Source organism: Rhinopithecus bieti, unplaced genomic scaffold, assembly GCF_001698545.2.
Source record: "Rhinopithecus bieti isolate Rb0 unplaced genomic scaffold, ASM169854v2 scaffold_2827, whole genome shotgun sequence".
Lineage (NCBI taxonomy): Eukaryota > Metazoa > Chordata > Mammalia > Primates > Cercopithecidae > Rhinopithecus > Rhinopithecus bieti.
Window position 1 is genome coordinate 5,723 of NW_016804135.1, and position 5,086 is coordinate 10,808.

The 5,086-nt window shown below is 38.1% G+C and overlaps 1 long non-coding RNA gene across 1 annotated transcript in view; it reads right to left on the bottom strand.

The window, feature by feature from the left end:
* Nucleotides 1-5,086, bottom strand: part of LOC108524323 (uncharacterized) — a 70,692-nt gene that overhangs the window by 3,339 nt on the left and 62,267 nt on the right. The window contains exon 2 of the long non-coding RNA XR_001884024.1: nucleotides 3,793-3,915. This is a non-coding gene — a long non-coding RNA (uncharacterized LOC108524323). The remainder of the gene's footprint in view (nucleotides 1-3,792; nucleotides 3,916-5,086) is intronic.

Below are 5,086 nucleotides of genomic sequence, written 5' to 3' on the forward strand. Positions count from 1 at the left end.
TTTTTTTTGAGACGGAGTCTTGCTCTGCCGCCCAGGCTGGAGTGCAGTGGCCGGATCTCAGCTCACTGCAAGCTCCGCCTCCCGGGTTCACGCCATTCTCCTGTCTCAGCCTCCCGAGTAGCTGGGACTACAGGCGCCCGCCTCGTCGCCCGGCTGGTTTTTTGTATTTTTTAGTAGAGACGGGGTTTCACGGTATTAGCCAGGATGGTCTCGATCTCCTGACCTCGTGATCCGCCCGTCTCGGCCTCCCAAAGTGCTGGGATTACAGGCTTGAGCCACCGCGCCCTGCCTCACACATTCTTAATAACTGCATGATATTGTCACAGATATGTGACTGAGATTCCTAAACTAGCATTTGGATCAAGCATACAGTTTTAATTATATAATTTCCACTCAATTAACAACCTTTATTTTCAAACATTCACCTTTATGAAACTAAAAATGGTTTCAATAATAGAAGTAGGTGATACTTTTATAGAAATTTTCTAGGAGAAACACTAAATATTAACTTTTATGAATTATATTTTGTTAATTATTAGGTGATTATTTGTCTTTATTCACACTTTAATGTATTTCTTATAGAAATCCTGTGTTAGAATATTCTTTGTGCAGTGATCTTGCAGTGATCTAAGCACAGCATCCCTGGACTCAAGCAATGGCCAGGTGTGCTGTGTGACCCACAGTGCCATGCCACTCCACCCAAAAGGGATGGAAATCTGCCTTGATTTTCATTTCTTATTTTGAAAAAACCCTTTTGAATGTGAATAATTGTGTATTGACCATGTGTCAGACACTGTACTGTCACTACAGATGTGACAGTAAATTAGATGACAGCAGCCCCTCGTTCATGGAGCATATAGACACTAAGGACTTATGCAAATATTCAGAAAATCCTGGGTGTTGTGCGAGTGAACAGTAGGATACCTAAATTAGCCTGAAGGGGTCAGCGATAACTTTCCTGAGACTTGAAATTGAGACTTGAGGGAAATGTTTACAGAGGTAATCATTAACTTCCAGCAGTCATGAGAAAGCAAAACACATACAGGGCAATGTAAAAGGAATTTAATCTGATCCAGCCATTTAAATAGAATTATGGTTTACATTAAATCATTCGCATTCGATGTCATGAATTTTATGTCTCGTAGTCTAAAGGTTACAATCCTGCCTTCCCCTCCCCGCCCCCTGCCCCATGTCCTGGGATGTTGGATAGAGGGCTTACTGTATTTGCTGCCTGAAAACATGTCATGCCCTGGACTGTAAGAATATTCATCCTCTTGGAACTTGTTTGCGAATCTAGGGCTTTCAGGTAACTTACCATCTAAGAATCCACATGCTGCTTGCCTCTAATTAAAGAATTTGATTTTTTTTTTTTTTTTCTGTCAGGTAAGAACAAACATGTACACTTTACCTTCTCCGTGTCAGAAAATGTGCCAGACGCTTTTCCACTTTTATATAAAACCATAGAAAATCACTTATTTAAATTATTCATTTATAGCTTAGGACACTGGGAGTCAGAAAGTTTAAATAACTTATTCATTCTCACAAAGGTACTAGGTGGCAAACTGCACCTGCAAACTCAGGTCTGTCTGATTCTAAATCCTACAAAAGATACTTGCCTTTCATTAAATGTTCACTCTTAATTTTCTCTCTTCTAGCCCAATGGAATTGTTTTAAAAAGTTTATCACCACTATTTTTATTATCATTTTGTCTTATCTAGAAGTTAATTATAGATTATCCTCCCTGTTGATTGGACTGATAAAAAAATCACCTACTATTTACTTGTGAGAGAAGCAATAAAATTTGATGCATTTTTCTATTAATGAGTACCTTATTTCAATTAAATAATATACTTCTATAAAATGATGTTATGACCTTAGCACCATGGGATAAATTGTATCTCCAAAATAGAATTTTTCAGATGTGAGATTGGATTATTATAAAAATTTATTTTAAACAAAAGCAAAACAAAACTAGATAAAACTGCAACTAGCTGGTGAAGAGGTCTTTAAGTCTAGCTTAAATATCAAAATTATTTGTTATCCACCTAGGTTTGGAAGCTACCTTATAGTAATTTTAAATTCTGGCTTAATTACTGATGACTTAATTCTGGATTATTGATTGACTATGGCAGCAGCTGCAACAATTTCAGGAACTTCCTGGTTATCCAATATTCATTTTCTCCGTCCAATTGAGGCGAATTGGACTGGGACAAAACAGGGAACACTTGGATCGATTTGCTTCTCACTTCCCACAAGTGAGGTTGCCTGTTTTTTTCCCTGTTAGGACTTATTTTATCCTCCACCTTCCTTGTTTCTGTAACCTCCGGAATGTTCGAATTTTAACCCACCAACTTTTGAGAAAAAAGCTGAATCAGGAAAAGCTGAATGAGGAATTGAAACTCATAATGTCCAAATTCCCATTTTCAAAAAGGCACATGAGGGTTTTACTAAGTAATGTTTCATCTCTAGGAATTTTTTTTTTTGAGACGGAGTTTTGCTCTGTGGCCCAGGCTGGAGGGCAGTGGCGCGGTCTCGGCTCACTGCAAGCTCCGCCGCCTCCCGGGTTCACGCCATTCTCCTGCCTCAGCCTCCCCAGCAGCTGGGACCACAGGTGCCCGCCACCATGCCGGCTAATTTTTTTGTATTTTCAGTACAGACAGGTTTCACCGTGTTCTCCAGTATGGTCTCGATCTCCTGACCTCGTAATCCGCCCGCCTCGGCCTCGTAAAGTGCTGGGATTACAGGCATGAGCCACCGCGCCCGGCCTCTAGGAAATTTTTATAACATGAATTCCCTTTGCAGAGCCCTCAGAAAACCAAGCTTGAATGAATCTTCTTCCTTTTCCCATCAACAGCAGCACTCTCCATGCTTCTGTCACTTTGTTTACTACATTATACGGAAATAAACTGTCCACCGTTCAGACTCCCCTAGGAAGCAGCGAGATTCTTGAGCACCTCATCTCAGCCATACCTGTTTCTCTAGCACCTTCCACAGTTTCAGGCCCAGATGTATTTATTCACACTTTATTAAAGTACACTGAACACAGTCATTTCAAAGAGCTATTAGAGGTATCAAATAAGAATACATTTATGGAAATCTTTTTTACATCTTAAATTGCTATACAAAAATAAGCTATCGTTTTGTTTAATATTCTCTCATTAATACCAATGCTTGAGATTTCTGTCAACAGTTACTAATTTGCCACAAAATGTTACTTTAATAAAGGTATATATCCACAGTAACCATCACCATACAGTCTTCTCCATGCTCTATTTTTTATTTTTAATATTATCATTTTCAGACACAGAATTTTGTGGGATTAGATCTAACTTACATTACTAGATCCTTTGGTGTCCTGGTTGACTAGATTTTTATGTTAGTCTTGACTGGGAAGTTATTATTTTGGAAATATGGGGAAGAAAGAGAATAGCTGAAAACTCAGATGTTTGAAGTTCACTTTCCTACTCACACTTTTCCTAGCCAAAGGGTAGCATCAAATGTCATAGGGAATTGTTTTTACAACATTTTGCTCCTTGCAATAGCCCAGAGCTACTCCAGTGTTTAATATTGTGTGCTGAAAAAAAGAGAGAAGTCTTTCAGCTAAAGTTACTTGGTTTTGGACTGTTTAACACACACACACACATACACACACTAGGTATAATAAATTTCCAAAGAAAAATATCACTTCAATAAAAACTAATTTCCCTCTACAATGGAAAATATGGTAGATTTTTTAGATTAAAATTGAGAGCTTTAACTAGCTTAAAAAGATAAATGTTTCTAATATTTTACCTGTGATAATTGTGTATTCTTCATCTTCCTCAGAATCAGCATTAAGAGGAGCAGGGGCAAGATTAAGCAGCAGGCATATGGAAACCCAAAGTGCATGTACTTTCTTCATTGTGTAAATCATCTCTGAAATACAGAACCCATACATATCAAATAAATAAAGTGTTAATATGGACTCATTTACAGACCAGTAAACATCGTATTTGTACTTCATATGCCTATGACATTTTATGTGTATACACATACATTTCTCTGTGCATACTCAATGTCATACTTAAAATATATATGTAGTATTCAGAATTATCGGCAAACACATTCAGTGCATATATTTATTAATATTCAAGCAAACAGGTCATATTTCAACTTTGAAAATATAAATAAAAAGGACAGTAATTGAGAGACATGGGTAACAGCTGATCAATATGGCGAAGTGTATATTAAAGTCCATTTCCATGTGCAATCTTACTTTCTACGTCTTTCACACAGCTATTCTTCCTTAGTCAGAACTAATAATTATTTAGGCATTTTTCTATTACTTCTTTAATGCAACTTTTAATTCCTGGCTTATCTTTACCTCTGCTCTAGTTCTTCTTTTAAAAAGGAAACACATTTTCAGAATTTTCATCTTTGTTTCCTTTAAAAAATACATTATTTACATCAACTTCCTAACCAGATTTTCTATGAGACAGCAGACAGCCAAAACAGCAGACAAAAGAAGTGTCTGACATTCGAGTTAGTCCTTTTTCCCAGTTCATTATTGTGGGGAAAAGAGAGGTCAGCTTGTTACTGTGTTTATATAGAAAGAAGTAAATTTAAGAGACTCCATTTGGCTCTGTATTTGAGATGCTGTTAATCTGTGACTCTACCCCCAATCTTGTCCTTGCTAGAGACATCGCTGTGGTAATTAAAGTTGAAAAGATTTTGGGCTGTAAGGAATGTGCTTTGTTAGGCAAATGCTTAAAGCCTGCTTGTGGTTGAAAGTCAGTACCATTCTCTTAAATCTCAGTAAAAGAAAAACATCTGTCTCCTGCCCGTCCCTGGGTAAATGGAACATCTCCGTGTATCTGTATGTCTTACTGCTGATTTACTCCCTTATCTTTTGAGCAATAAATACTGAGGGAACTCAGGGGCTGGTGCTGGTGTGGGTCCTCTGTAAGCACAGCACCGGTCCCCTAGGCCCCGCTTTTCTTTCTCTATACTTTGTCTCTGTGTATTATTCTTTTTCTCAAGTCTCTCGTTCCACCTAACGAGAAGCACCCACAGGTGTGGAGGGGCAGGCCACCCCTTCATCAGTGCC